The sequence below is a fragment of the Cynocephalus volans genome, chromosome 18 (genome assembly GCF_027409185.1).
Source record: "Cynocephalus volans isolate mCynVol1 chromosome 18, mCynVol1.pri, whole genome shotgun sequence".
NCBI lineage: Eukaryota > Metazoa > Chordata > Mammalia > Dermoptera > Cynocephalidae > Cynocephalus > Cynocephalus volans.
Genome location: NC_084477.1, coordinates 1,825,964 through 1,842,285, shown reverse-complemented (window position 1 = coordinate 1,842,285; position 16,322 = coordinate 1,825,964).

Sequence of the window (16,322 nt, the reverse complement as noted above, 5' to 3'; positions counted from 1 at the left end):
AACACTGGTCGGGATGCCCCACGCCCCCAGCCCCGCCAGAGAACCGTGGAGTGAGTGGGAGAGGAGGCCGGCCCGCAGGCTCAGGAAAGCCCCGCGCCAGGCCAAGCAAATGGGCTCAGTGATGGCCGAGCAGGGCGGAGCTGCCCGTACCTGGGAAAATGGAGGCAGCACCGGGGCGGTGAGTGGCCTGGTGGTGCAGGCGGGAGCCACGTGGGCATCCACACACCGAACACAGCTGTGCCAGGGATCACTCACAGTGCTGTGCCAGGTCGGGTGCTCGCTCTCTGTCTCTGGTTTGTCGCCTTCCGTGTTCTCGGCGCTGCCGCCTCGGGTATTCAGTCGCGGCGCGGCTCGGGCGCTCCCAGGAGTCTTCTTTAATGCCTGTCTGAAACCGCGAATCCTGAATAGGGCAGCTGGCCGCCTTCAGCGCAGCCCCAGCGTCCGGCATCCTGGCTGCATCCACAGCAGCCGTGGCGCCGTGTTCCCTGTTTCAAGACTCGCTTTTGCAGCTAAGAATCAGTTCTTTTCCTGCTCCACACTTCAAAGTTGTTGCCTGTAAATGAGGTAGCCTCTACTGCCGGGGGCAAAGTGGCGTTGAGCCCCCATGACCGGCCAGCAGCTGTAGTCCTCCCTTAAGAGATGGTGAGAGGAAGGTCCACAAGTTTCCCGGCTGCCTGAGGCCCAGTGGCCGCCTTTTACACCTCCGCTACTCCGCGCCAGCCGCCGCAGCCGCCGCCATCTTGAAACTCCGGATGGGTAGGTTTTAAACACTGGGGTGCTCTCTTTCCCTCGGTTAAGCTCAATTCTCTTCTGGGAAAATTGCATGAGTATCTTTCACAGACGTGGCTGGGGAACTTTCTTCAGCCATGTCCGGAAAAGTTCTCATAAAGGCGGGTCATCAAAACGTTCCGAACTTTCAATTCCGGAGGGTACTTGTGACGTCTACATGGTGGTGCCTGGTTTCACTGCGCTAAGGTCAAATCTAAGTGGGGAAGATCGTGTGCCTATCTTACACCAGCACTTCCGCCAGTGCTCTCGAATCATATACTCAATGCTGTTTCGAGTGGGAAAATCCAATCCACCTTCCAACGGAGAATATCTCCAATATGGCTGAGAGATCTCCACACGCTGCTGCCATTCTCTGTGTCCGTTAACCAAGACACTGAGTTGTTGTGTGTGTGACCATCGGTTATTGAGCTTGTCATCCGTGGGGAAGATAGGATAACGTAGTCAGGCTCCCTCGACTCAGGTTTGGTTGGGGGTCGGGCAGCGCATTTCTGGTGCTTCACAGTTGTGTGTGGGTGGACTTAGAGCGCATGTGCACCAAGGTTCTGGTTCAGTCAATCGTTTTGGTGTGTTCTGCAGTTCGGGAAGCAGAGCTGGCCAGCAGAGCTCACCCCTCCAATTAGAACATGTTTTCTCTGCTCACAGCGGCTCACTTTCCCTTTCGACTTTGCCTGTAACACTGGAGTGTCTGAGTATCCCCGTTGCACTGCCTAGCTCCTACACGACTGTGTGTTGAATACAGTCTACAGTTTCTTCCATCGTGGCTCGATTGAAAATTTGCCTTTTACCTAGCTCCCAGAACTGCGTGTGAAGGGTTCGAATGGGCTTAAAGGACTCTCTGAGCTCCGGACGCCAGGCCTACCTCCACATCATCCATTCCTCTCTTCCAATTGACCACACGCTGCTTAAAATGACGTTTCACTAACACATGCTCAAGAAGAATGTCGGCTATATAGAAGTGAGGTCTCCATCGTGCTGCTTCCCTTCATTGAGTTAGAGTGAATATTTAATGCGAAAGCATCCGTGGGAATCTTTCCCAGTCATGTCTGGCAATGCAGCTTTACCGATTATGTAATGCCATTGAAATGGTGCTTTCCGTTCCCTATCTAAACAAGCATATCTGAGAGTTCTTTTTGAGGTGTACCTTGCAGTGCTTTTTTCACTCCCGTACACCGCGTCTAGTAATGGGGACTTTCCTCTTGTAGGAATCTCAGAGATTTCCAGGAGTATTCCCCTATTGGACACTTCAGGGGATTGTAGTGGTGGATCCCGCGACCCGTTCCAAACCGGAAATTCGTCGCCAATATGGGAGGTCTAGTTTGTGTTGATTTGATTCCCTCCGAAAACCTCATATGTGAATGGAAACCTCCTGGGACCATCTTCACAAGAGATTTTGAAAAAAGGTGCTCCCACCCTATATCCAATGCGGCTTTTGATTTGGTTCCTCCATACCAGATCCAAACGGGAACTTCTTCAACACATGTGTGAGTTCTACTTTATCTAGTCCTGTTTCACTCGGGGAAGTTTCATTCCAAATGTCACACCTCTTCTGACAATCATCCACACAGCACTTCCCGAATGCCCTCTTAGCACGTGCAAGCTGTTGCCTCTAATGGTGTTTTCCCACGAACTACCCAAAGAGGAATTTGAAAACTTGCGAGGCGTATTCGTCATGGTGCTGCTCTTTTTCCTCACAACGCCTGAAAAACCGAAGAGGATCCTCCTCTGAGTATGCTTCTCAGTCATTTCCTCATGGGTCCCCTCGTGGTGCACTCAAGTCTCGTCTAATGCTATTTTCCCATGCGTTTTCAAACCGCGAGCACCCTCAGATGATGTGTGACTGCACGTTCTCTCTACTTGCAGTACTCGCAGCCCTGCGTAAAGCTTCCTGGTGTGTGGGGAAGCTCGTGACTCTCAGTCACCCAGATTGTAAAGAAATCCTGTCTATGTACGCAGTGTTGCTGAAATGGCGTTTCAGGAGGTCAGATCCAACCCAGAATGGACACCGGATGGGTAGGGTTTATTTTTTATTTATTTATTTATTTTATTTTTATTTTTTTTTTAAATTTTACTTTGTCGATATATATTGTAGCTGATTATTGCTCCGCATCACCAAAACCTCCCTCCCTTCTCCCTCCCCCCCTTCCCCCCCAACAATGTCCTTTCTGTTTGCTTGTCGTATCAACTTCAAATAATTGTGGTTGTTATATCTTCTTCCCCCCCTGGTTTGTGCGTATGTTTGTGTGTGTGTGTGTGTGAATTTATATATTAATTTTTAGCTCCATCCAATAAGTGAGAACATGTGGTATTTCTCTTTCTGGTCCTGACTTGTTTCACTTAATATAATTCTCTCAAGGTCCATACATGTTGTTGCAAATGGCAGTATTTCATTCGTTTTTATAGCTGAGTAGTATTCCATTGTGTAGATGTACCACATTTTCCATATCCACTCATCTGATGATGGGCATTTGGGCTGGTTCCAACTCTTGGCTATTGTAAATAGTGCTGCGATGAACATTGGGGAACAGGTATACCTTCGACTTGATGATTTCCATTCCTCTGGGTATATTCCCAACAGTGGGATGGCTGGGTCGTATGGTAGATCTATTTGCAATGGTTTAAGGAACCTCCATACCATTTTCCATAGAGGCTGCACCATTTTGCAGTCCCACCAACAATGTATGAGAGTTCCTTTTTCTCCGCAGCCTCCCCAGCATTTATCGTTCATAGTCTTTTGGATTTTAGCCATCCTAACTGGGGTTAGATGGTATCTCAATGTGGTTTTGATTTGCATTTCCCGGATGCTGAGGGATGTTGAGCATTTTTTCATATGTCTGTTGGCCATTTGTATATCTTCCTTAGAGAAATGCCTACTTAGCTCTTTTGCCCATTTTTTAATTGGGTTGCTTGTTTTCTTCTTGTAAAGTTGTTTGAGTTCCTTATATATTCTGGATATTAATCCTTTGTCAGATATATATTTTGCAAATATTTTCTCCCACTCTGTTGGTTGTCTTTTAACTCTGTTAATTGTTTCTTTTGCTGTGCAGAAGCTTTTTAGTTTGATATAATCCCATTTGTTTATTTTTCCTTTGGTTGCCTGTGCTTTTGGGGTCGTATTCATGAAGTCTGTGCCCAGTCCTATTTCCTGAAGTGTTTCTCCTATGTTTTCTTTAAGAAGTTTTATTGTCTCAGGATGTATATTTAAATCCTTAATCCATTTTGAGTTGATTTTAGTATACGGTGAGAGGTATGGATCTAGTTTCATTCTCCTGCATATTGATATCCAGTTATCCCAGCACCACTTGCTGAAGAGGCAGTCCCTTCCCCAGTGAATAGGCTTGGTGCCTTCGTCAAAGATCAGATGGCAGTAAGTGTGTGGGTTGATTTCTGGATTCTCTATTCTATTCCATTGGTCAGTGTGTCTGTTTTTATGCCAGTACCATACTCTTTTGGTTATTATAGCTTTGTAGTATAGCTTAAAGTCAGGTAGTGTTATGCCTCCAGCTTTATTTTTTCTGCTGAGCATTGCTTTGGCTATTCGTGGTCTTTTATTGTTCCATATAAATGTCTGAATAGTTTTTTCCATTTCTGAGAAAAATGTCTTTGGAATTTTGATGGCGATTGCGTTGAATTTGTATATCACTTTGGGTAGTATGGACATTTTCACTATGTTGATTCTTCCAGTCCAAGAGCATGGAATATCTTTCCATCTTCTTGTATCCTCTCTAATTTCTCTCAGCAGTGGTTTGTAGTTCTCATTATAGAGATTTTTCACATCCTTGGTTAACTCAATTCCTAAGTATTTTATTTTTTTGGTGGCTATTGTAAATGGGCAGGCTTTCTTGATTTCTCCTTCTGCGTGTTCACTATTGGAGAAAAGAAATGCTACTGATTTTTGTGTGTTGATTTTGTATCCTGCTACATTGCTGAAATCATTTATCAATTCCAACAGTTTTTTTGTAGAGGTTTTAGGCTGTTCGATATATAGGATCATGTCATCTGCAAACAGGGACAGTTTGACTTCATCGTTTCCAATCTGGATGCCCTTTATTTCCTTCTCTTCTCTGATTGCTCTGGTGAGTACTTCCAACACTATGTTGAATAGGAGTGGTGAGAGTGGGCATCCTTGTCTAGTTCCTGTTCTTAAAGGAAAAGCTTTCAGCTTTTCCCCATTCAGGATGATATTGGCAGTGGGTTTGGCATATATGGCTTTAATTATGTTGAGATACTTTCCCTCTATACCTAACTTATAGAGGGTCTTTGTCATGAATGAGTGCTGAACTTTATCAAATGCTTTTTCAGCATCTATAGAGATGATCATATGGTCCTTGTGTTTGAGTTTATTAATATGGTGTATCACATTTATTGATTTGCGTATGTTGAACCAACCTTGCATCCCTGGGATGAATCCCACTTGATCGTGATGAATAATTTTTCGTATGTGTTGCTGTATTCTGTTTGCTAGTATTTTAGTGAGGATATTTGCATCTATATTCATCAAGGATATCGGCCTGTAGTTTTCTTTTTTGGTTATATCTCAACCTGGTTTTGGTATCAGGATGATGTTTGCTTCATAGAATGAGTTTGGGAGATTTGCGTCTGTTTCAATCTCTTGGAATAGTTTGTAAAGAATCGGTGTCAATTCCTGTTTGAATGTTTGGTAAAATTCTGCTGTGAATCCATCTGGTCCTGGGCTTTTCTTTGTTGGGAGCCTTCTGATAACAGCTTCAATCTCCTTTATTGTTATTGGTCTGTGCAAATTTTCTACGTCTTCACGGTTCAGTTTTGGGAGCTTGTGTGTGTCCAGAAATTTATCCATTTCCTCCAGATTCTCAAATTTGTTGTCGTATAGTTGTTTATAGTAGTCTCGAATGATTCCTTGTATTTCAGATGAATCAGTTGTAATATCGCCTTTTTCATTTCTAATTTTTGTTATTTGAGTCTTCTCTCTTCTTTTTTTTTTGTTAGCCATGCTAATGGTTTGTCTATTTTATTTATCTTTTCAAAAAACCAACTTTTTGATTCGTTGATCTTTTGAATTGTTTTTTGGTTTTCAATTTCATTCAGTTCTGCTCTGATCTTAATGATTTCTTTCCGTCTGCTAACTTTAGGTTTGGATTGTTCTTGTTTTTCTAGTTCTTTAAGGTGAAGTGTTAGGTTGTTCACTTGCCATCTTTCTATTCTTCTGAAGTGAGCATTTAATGCAATAAATTTTCCCCTCAATACTGCTTTTGCAGTATCCCACAGGTTTTGGTATGATGTATCATTGTTTTCATTAGTTTCAATAAACTTTTTGATTTCCTGCTTGATTTGTTCTTGGACCCATATGTCATTAAGTAGAATGCTGTTTAATTTCCATGTGTTTGTATAGTTTCCAGAGATTTGTTTGTTATTAATTTCTAGTTTTAATCCATTGTGGTCTGAGAAGATACATGGGATAATTCCAATTTTTTTGAATTTATTGAGACTTGATTTGTGACCTAATACGTGATCTATCCTGGAGAATGATCCATGTGCTGATGAGAAGAATGAATATTCTGAGGTTGTTGGGTGGAATGTTCTGTAGATATCTGCCAATTCCAATTGGTCTAGAGTCTTGTTTAGATCTTGTGTTTCTCTACTGATTCTTTGCCTAGATGATCTGTCTAATATTGACAGTGGAGTGTTCAGGTCCCCTGCTATTATGGTATTAGTGTCTATTTCCTTCTTTAGGTCTAATAGAGTTTGTTTTATAAATCTGGCTGCTCCAACATTGGGTGCGTACATATTTATGATTGTTATGTCTTCTTGATGGATCAGTCCTTTTATCATTAAGTAGTGTCCCTCATTGTCTCTTTTTATGGTTTTTAGTTTAAAGTCTATTTTGTCAGATATAAGAATAGCTACTCCAGCTCGTTTTTCTTTTCTGTTTGCATGGTAAATCTTTTTCCATCCTTTCACTCTTAGTCTGTGTGAATCTTTATGGGTGAGGTGGGTCTCTTGTAGGCAGCATATAGTTGGGTCCTGCTTTTTGATCCAGTCAGCCAGTCTGTGTCTTTTAATTGGGGAATTTAAGCCTTTAACATTAAGAGTTGTTATTGAAAGGTGTTGATTTATTCCTAGCATTTTATTGGTTGTTTGGTTGTCTTAGGTGTCTTTTGTTCCTTGCTTTCTGATTTACTGTTTGGTTTCTTTGTTTGTTGGTTCCTTAGGTTGTAGATAGTGTTTTTGTTAGCTTGTTTTCTCTTCATGAATGCCATTTTTATTGTACTAGCGGGTTTAGATTTTTCTTGGGTTTTTATGGCAGTGGTAGTTATTTTTCAGGAACCAAACCCAGTACTCCCTTGAGGATTTCTTGTAAGGGTGGTCGTGTGGTAGTGAACTCCCGCAGTTTTTGTTTGTCTGAGAAATATACAATTTGCCCCTCATTTCGGAAGGATAGCCTTGCAGGGTAGAGTATTCTTGGCTGGCAATCTTTGTCTTTTAGTATTTTGAAAATATCATCCCATTCCTTTCTAGCTTTTAGGGTTTGTGATGAAAAGTCTGATGTTAACCTGATTGGGGCTCCCTTATAGGTGATTTGACGCTTCTCTCTTGCAGCTTTTAAGATTCTCTCTTTGTCTCTGAGTTTTGCCAATTTGACTATGACATGTCTTGGAGAAGGCCTTTTTGGGTTGAATACGTTTGGAGATCGTTGAGCTTCCTGGATCTGAAGATCTGTGATTTTTCCTATACCTGGGAAGTTTTCTGCCACTATTTTGTTGAATATGTTTTCAATGGAAACTCCATTTTCTTCCCCTTCTGGAATACCCATGACTCGGATATTTGAGCGCTTGAGGTTGTCTGATATCTCTCTCAGATTTTCTTCCATGTCCTTGATTCTTTTTTCTTTCTTTTTGTCTGCTTGTGTTATTTCAAACAGCCCATCTTCAAGTTCAGAGGTTCTCTCTTCAACTTCGACAAGCCTGCTGGTTAAACTCTCCGTTGTGTATTTTATTTCGCTGAATAACTTCTTCAGTTCAGCAAGTTCTGCTACATTTTTTTTCAGGACATTGATTTCCTTGTATATTTCCTCTTTCAGATCCTGTATACTTTTCCTCATTTCATCATGATGTCTAGCTGAGTTTTCTTGTATCTCATTCAGTTCCCTTAGAATTATCACTCGAAATTCCTTGTCAGTTATTTCAAGGGCTTCTTGTTCTATAGGATCTAGAGTATAAGATTTATTAACTTTTGGTGGTGTACTTTCTTGATTTTTTGTATTTCTGGTGCCTTTTCTTTTGGTGTTTATTCATTGTGGCAGGGGGTTTCACAGTCCACCGGTTTGAGACTAATGACTAACTAGGATGTTGCTGTGGTTGCCAATTTGGTATGGCTCCCGCCGTGACTGCTCAGTTGGCCTCTAGTGTCTTGTGTGTGTGGTTGCCTCGGGTCTTGGGCTTCTCCGGGGATCCACCTTTCTGGTCAGCTTGGACTCTGCTGGGCTGGTGGATCACGTACCACAGGGTGTGTGATCTCTGTTGAGCTTTCACTTCCTGTACAGGACTTCTCCCCGTTCCGTGTGCTCTGGCCCAGGCTGTTAGATCGTGCAGTGGTGAGCCCACCGGGTGTGTGGTTTCTGTCGAGTCTCCGCCTCCCTGGCCGCACGTCTCCCCCCTCTGTGCACACTGTGCTGGGCTGGGGTGTGTCTTCTGCACCCCTCGTCCAACAGCTGGGCCTTCAAGACCCTGCTCAGCACCGCCTCGCCCAGGAAGTCTACCAGGTTTCTGCTAGGCACAGACGACCGGTCTCTCTGGGTGCCTTGGTAGCACTGTGTAGATCTTTCTCGGGTCTTGTTCACCTTTGTATCCCCCGGGTACAGACCGAGTCTAGTGCCCGCCTGCAGCCTGCTCTCCAGCAGGTTCAAGCGGACCTGGGAACTCTCCTACCACACTATTCCCAACCAGAAATTCGTTAGGCTTTTTTCCAAACTGGTGGTCGCTGAGATGGTATCTGCCTCCCAGTAACAGGAAGTTTACCGGGGCCGGAGTCCAGGGTGTGGTGGAGTGACAGTCGGCCCGCCCGTACTTCCTTGCCCTCCCAACACTGGTCGGGATGCCCCACGCCCCCAGGCCCGCCAGAGAACCGCGGAGGGAGTGGGAGAGGAGGCCGGCCCGCAGGCTCCGGAAAGCCCCGCGCCAGGCCAAGCAAATGGGCTCAGTGATGGCCGAGCAGGGCGGAGCTGCCCGCACCTGGGAAAATGGAGGCAGCACCGGGGCGGTGAGTGGCCCGGTGGTGCAGGCGGGAGCCGCGTGGGCATCCACCCACCGAACAGAGCTGTGCCAGGGATCACTCACAGTGCTGTGCCAGGTCGGGTGCTCGCTCTCTGTCTCTGGTTTGTCGCCTTCCGTGTTCTCGGCGCTGCCGCCTCGGGTATTCAGTCGCGGCGCGGCTCAGGCGCTCCCAGGAGCCGTCTTTAATGCCGGTCTGAAACCTCGAATCCTGAATAGGGCAGCTGGCCGCCTTCAGCGCGGCCCCAGCCTCCAGGATCCTGGCTGCATCCACAGCAGCCGTGGAGCCGTGTTCCCTGTTTCAAGACTCGCTTTTGCAGCTAAGAATCAGTTCTTTTCTTGCTCCACACTTCAAAGCTGTTGCCTGTAAATGAGGCAGCCTCTACTGCCGGGGGCAAAGTGGCGTTGAGCCCCCACGACCGGCCAGCAGCTGTAGTCCTCCCTTAAGAGATGGTGAGAGGAAGGTCCACAAGTTTCCCGGCTGCCTGAGGCCCAGTGGCCGCCTTTTACACCTCCGCTACTCCGCGCCAGCCGCCGCAGCCGCCGCCATCTTGAAACTCCGGATGGGTAGGTTTTAAACACTGGGGTGCTCTCTTTCCCTCGGTTAAGCTCAATTCTCTTCTGGGAAAATTGCATGAGTATCTTTCACAGACGTGGCTGGGGAGCTTTCCTCAGCCATGTCCGGAAAAGTTCTCATAAAGGCGGGTCATCAAAACGTTCCGAACTTTCAATTCCGGAGGGTACTTGTGACGTCTACATGGTGGTGCCTGGTTTCACTGCGCTTAGGTCAAATCTAAGTGGGGAAGATCGTGTGCCTATCTTACACCAGCATTTCCGCCAGTGCTCTCGTATCATATACTCAATGCTGTTTCGAGTGGGAAAATCCAATCCACCTTCCAACGGAGAATATCTCCAATATGGCTGAGAGATCTCCACGCGCTGCTGCCATTCTCTGTGTCCGTTAACCAAGACACTGAGTTGTTGTGTGTGTGACCATCGGTTATTGAGCTTGTCATCCGTGGGGAAGATAGGATAACGTAGTCAGGCTCCCTCGACTCAGGTTTGGTTGGGGGTCTGGCAGCGCATTTCTGGTGCTTCGCAGTTGTGTGTGGGTGGACTTAGAGCGCATGTGCACCAAGGTTCTGGTTCAGTCAATCGTTTTGGTGTGTTCTGCAGTTCGGGAAGCAGAGCTGGCCAGCAGAGCTCACCCCTCCAATTAGAACATGTTTTCTCTGCTCACAGCGGCTCACTTTCCCTTTCGACTTTGCCTGTAACACTGGAGTGTCTGAGTATCCCCGTTGCACTGCCTAGCTCCTACACGACTGTGTGTTGAATACAGTCTACAGTTTCTTCCATCGTGGCTCGATTGAAAATTTGCCTTTTACCTAGCTCCCAGAACTGCGTGTGAAGGGTTCGAATGGGCTTAAAGGACTCTCTGAGCTCCGGACGCCAGGCCTACCTCCACATCATCCATTCCTCTCTTCCAATTGACCACACGCTGCTTAAAATGACGTTTCGCTAACACATGCTCAAGAAGAATGTCGGCTATATAGAAGTGAGGTCTCCATCGTGCTGCTTCCCTTCATTGAGTTAGAGTGAATATTTAATGCGAAAGCATCCGTGGGAATCTTTCCCAGTCATGTCTGGCAATGCAGCTTTACCGATTATGTAATGCCATTGAAATGGTGCTTTCCGTTCCCTATCTAAACAAGCATATCTGAGAGTTCTTTTTGAGGTGTACCTTGCAGTGCTTTTTTCACTCCCGTACACTGCGTCTAGTAATGGGGACTTTCCTCTTGTAGGAATCTCAGAGATTTCCAGGAGTATTCCCCTATTGGACACTTCAGGGGATTGTAGTGGTGGATTCCGCGACCCGTTCCAAACCGGAAGTTCGTCGCCAATATGGGAGGTCTACTTTGTGTTGATTTGATTCCCTCCGAAAACCTCATATGTGAATGGAAACCTCCTGGGACCATCTTCACAAGAGATTTTGAAAAAAGGTGCTCCCATCCTGTATCCAATGCTGCTTTTGATTTGGTTCCTCCATACCAGATCCAAACGGGAACTTCTTCAACACATGTGTGAGTTCTACTTTATCTAGTCCTGTTTCACTCGGGGAAGTTTCATTCCAAATGTCACACCTGTTCTGACAATCATCCACACATCACTTCCCGAATGCCCTCTTAGCACGTGCAAACTGTTGCCTCTAATGTTGTTTTCCCACGAACTACCCAAAGAGGAATTTGAAAACTTGCGAGGCGTATTCGTCATGGTGCTGCTCTTTTTCCTCACAACGCCTGAAAAACCGAAGAGGATCCTCCTCTGAGTATGCTTCTCAGTCATTTCCACATGGGTCCCCTCGTGGTGCACTCAAGTCTCGTCTAATGCTATTTTCCCATGCGCTTTCAAACCGCGAGCACCCTCAGATGATGTGTGACTGTACGTTCTCTTTACTTGCAGTACTTGCAGCCCTGCGTAAAGCTTCCTTGTGTGTGGGGAAGCTCGTGACTCTCAGTCACCCAGATTGTAAAGAAATCCTGTCTATGTACGCAGTGTTGCTGAAATGGCGTTTCAGGAGGTCAGATCCAACCCAGAATGGACACCGGATGGGTAGGGTTTATTTTTTATTTATTTATTTATTTTATGTATTTATTTTTTTTTAATTTTATTTTGTCGATATATATTGTAGCTGATTATTGCTCCCCATCACCAAAACCTCCCTCCCTTCTCCCTCCCCCCTTTCCCCCCAACAATGTCCTTTCTGTTTGCTTGTCGTATCAACTTCAAATAATTGTGGTTGTTATATCTTCTCCCCCCCCGGTTTGTATGTGTGTGTGTGTGTGTGTGTGTGTGTGTGAATTTATATATTAATTTTTAGCTCCATCCAATAAGTGAGAACATGTGGTATTTCTCTTTCTGTGCCTGACTTGTTTCATTTAATATAATTCTCTCAAGGTCCATCCATGTTGTTGCAAATGGCAGTATTTCATTCGTTTTTATAGCTGAATAGTATTCCATTGTGTAGATGTACCACATTTTCCATATCCACTCATCTGATGATGGGCATTTGGGCTGGTTCCAACTCTTGGCTACTGTAAAGAGTGCTGCGATGAACATTGGGGAACAGGTATACCTTCGACTTGATGATTTCCATTCCTCTGGGTATATTCCCAACAGTGGGATGGCTGGGTCGTATGGTAGATCTATTTGCAATTGTTTAAGGAACCTCCATAACATTTTCCATAGAGGCTGCACCATTTTGCAGTCCCACCAACAATGTATGAGAGTTCCTTTTTCTCCGCAGCCTCCCCAGCATTTATCGTTCATAGTCTTTTGGATTTTAGCCATCCTAACTGGGGTTAGATGGTATCTCAATGTGGTTTTGATTTGCATTTCCCGGATGCTGAGGGATGTTGAGCATCTTTTCATATGTCTGTTGGCCATTTGTATATCTTCCTTAGAGAAATGCCTACTTAGCTCTTTTGCCCATTTTTTAATTGGGTTGCTTGTTTTCTTCTTGTAAAGTTGTTTGAGTTCCTTATATATTCTGGATATTAATCCTTTGTCAGATATATATTTTGCAAATATTTTCTCCCACTCTGTTGGTTGTCTTTTAACTCTGTTAATTGTTTCTTTTGCTGTGCAGAAGCTTTTTAGTTTGATATAATCCCATTTGTTTATTTTTCCTTTGGTTGCCTGTGCTTTTGGGGTCGTATTCATGAAGTCTGTGCCCAGTCCTATTTCCTGAAGTGTTTCTCCTATGTTTTCTTTAAGAAGTTTTATTGTCTCAGGATGTATATTTAAATCCTTAATCCATTTTGAGTTGATTTTAGTATACGGTGAGAGGTATGGATCTAGTTTCATTCTCCTGCATATCGATATCCAGTTATCCCAGCACCACTTGCTGAAGAGGCAGTCCCTTCCCCAGTGAATAGGCTTGGTGCCTTCGTCAAAGATCAGATGGCAGTAAGTGTGTGGGTTGATTTCTGGATTCTCTATTCTATTCCATTGGTCAGCGTGTCTGTTTTTATGCCAGTACCATACTGTTTTGGTTATTATAGCTTTGTAGTATAGCTTAAAGTCAGGTAGTGTTATGCCTCCAGCTTTATTTTCTTTGCTGAGCATTGCTTTGGCTATTCGTGGTCTTTTATTGTTCCATATAAATGTCTGAATAGTTTTTTCCATTTCTGAGAAAAATGTCTTTGGAATTTTGATGGGGATTGCGTTGAATTTGTATATCACTTTGGGTAGTATGGACATTTTCACTATGTTGATTCTTCCAATCCAAGAGCATGGATTATCTTTCCATCTTCTTGTATCCTCTCTAATTTCTCTCAGCAGTGGTTTGTAGTTCTCATTATAGAGATTTTTCACATCCTTGGTTAACTCAATTCCTAAGTATTTTATTTTTTTGGTGGCTATTGTAAATGGGCAGGCTTTCTTGATTTCTCCTTCTGCGTGTTCACTATTGGAGAAAAGAAATGCTACTGATTTTTGTGTGTTGATTTTGTATCCTGCTACATTGCTGAAATCATTTATCAATTCCAACAGTTTTTTTGTAGAGGTTTTAGGCTGTTCGATATATAGGATCATGTCATCTGCAAACAGGGACAGTTTGACTTCATCGTTTCCAATCTGGATGCCCTTTATTTCCTTCTCTTCTCTGATTGCTCTGGTGAGTACTTCCAACACTATGTTGAATAGGAGTGGTGAGAGTGGGCATCCTTGTCTAGTTCCTGTTCTTAAAGGAAAAGCTTTCAGCTTTTCCCCATTCAGGATGATATTGGCAGTGGGTTTGGCATATATGGCTTTAATTATGTTGAGATACTTTCCCTCTATACCTAACTTATAGAGGGTCTTTGTCATGAATGAGTGCTGAACTTTATCAAATGCTTTTTCAGCATCTATAGAGATGATCATATGGTCCTTGTGTTTGAGTTTATTAATATGGTGTATCACATTTATTGATTTGCGTATGTTGAACCAACCTTGCATCCCTGGGATGAATCCCACTTGATCGTGATGAATAATTTTTCGTATGTGTTGCTGTATTCTGTTTGCTAGTATTTTAGTGAGGATTTTTGCATCTATATTCATCAAGGATATCGGCCTGTAGTTTTCTTTTTTGGTTATATCTCAACCTGGTTTTGGTATCAGGATGATGTTTGCTTCATAGAATGAGTTTGGGAGATTTGCGTCTGTTTCAATCTCTTGGAATAGTGTGTAAAGAATCGGTGTCAATTCCTGTTTGAATGTTTGGTAAAATTCTGCTGTGAATCCATCTGGTCCTGGGCTTTTCTTTGTTGGGAGCCTTCTGATAACAGCTTCAATCTCCTTTATTGTTATTGGTCTGTGCAAATTTTCTACGTCTTCACGGTTCAGTTTTGGGAGCTTGTGTGTGTCCAGAAATTTATCCATTTCCTCCAGATTCTCAAATTTGTTGTCGTATAGTTGTTTATAGTAGTCTCGAATGATTCCTTGTATTTCAGATGAATCAGTTGTAATATCGCCTTTTTCATTTCTAATTTTTGTTATTTGAGTCTTCTCTCTTCTTTTTTTTTGTTAGCCATGCTAATGGTTTGTCTATTTTATTTATCTTTTCAAAAAACCAACTTTTTGATTCGTTGATCTTTTGAATTGTTTTTTGGTTTTCAATTTCATTCAGTTCTGCTCTGATCTTAATGATTTCTTTCCGTCTGCTAACTTTAGGTTTGGATTGTTCTTGTTTTTCTAGTTCTTTAAGGTGAAGTGTTAGGTTGTTCACTTGCCATCTTTCTATTCTTCTGAAGTGAGCATTTAATGCAATAAATTTTCCCCTCAATACTGCTTTTGCAGTATCCCACAGGTTTTGGTATGATGTATCATTGTTTTCATTAGTTTCAATAAACTTTTTGATTTCCTGCTTGATTTGTTCTTGGACCCATATGTCATTAAGTAGAATGCTGTTTAATTTCCATGTGTTTGTATAGTTTCCAGAGATTTGTTTGTTATTAATTTCTAGTTTTAATCCATTGTGGTCTGAGAAGATACATGGGATAATTCCAATTTTTTTGAATTTATTGAGACTTGATTTGTGACCTAATACGTGATCTATCCTGGAGAATGATCCATGTGCTGATGAGAAGAATGAATATTCTGAGGTTGTTGGGTGGAATGTTCTGTAGATATCTGCCAATTCCAATTGGTCTAGAGTCTTGTTTAGATCTTGTGTTTCTCTACTGATTCTTTGCCTAGATGATCTGTCTAATATTGACAGTGGAGTGTTCAGGTCCCCTGCTATTATGGTATTAGTGTCTATTTCCTTCTTTAGGTCTAATAGAGTTTGTTTTATAAATCTGGCTGCTCCAACATTGGGTGCGTACATATTTATGATTGTTATGTCTTCTTGATGGATCAGTCCTTTTATCATTAAGTAGTGTCCCTCATTGTCTCTTTTTATGGTTTTTAGTTTAAAGTCTATTTTGTCAGATATAAGAATAGCTACTCCAGCTCGTTTTTCTTTTCTGTTTGCATGGTAAATCTTTTTCCATCCTTTCACTCTTAGTCTGTGTGAATCTTTATGGGTGAGGTGGGTCTCTTGTAGGCAGCATATAGTTGGGTCCTGCTTTTTGATCCAGTCAGCCAGTCTGTGTCTTTTAATTGGGGAATTTAAGCCTTTAACATTAAGAGTTGTTATTGAAAGGTGTTGATTTATTCCTAGCATTTTATTGGTTGTTTGGTTGTCTTAGGTGTCTTTTGTTCCTTGCTTTCTGATTTACTGTTTGGTTTCTTTGTTTGTTGGTTCCTTAGGTTGTAGATCGTGTTTTTGTTAGCTTGTTTTCTCTTCATGAATGCCATTTTTATTGTACTAGCGGGTTTAGATTTTTCTTGGGTTTTTATGGCAGTGGTAGTTATTTTTCAGGAACCAAACCCAGTACTCCCTTGAGGATTTCTTGTAAGGGTGGTCGTGTGGTAGTGAACTCCCGCAGTTTTTGTTTGTCTGAGAAATATACAATTTGCCCCTCATTTCGGAAGGATAGCCTTGCAGGGTAGAGTATTCTTGGCTGGCAATCTTTGTCTTTTAGTATTTTGAAAATATCATCCCATTCCTTTCTAGCTTTTAGGGTTTGTGATGAAAAGTCTGATGTTAACCTGATTGGGGCTCCCTTATAGGTGATTTGATGCCTCTCTCTTGCAGCTTTTAAGATTCTCTCTTTGTCTCTGAGTTTTGCCAATTTGACTATGACATGTCTTGGAGAAGGCCTTTTTGGGTTGAATACGTTTGGAGATCGTTGAGCTTCCTGGATC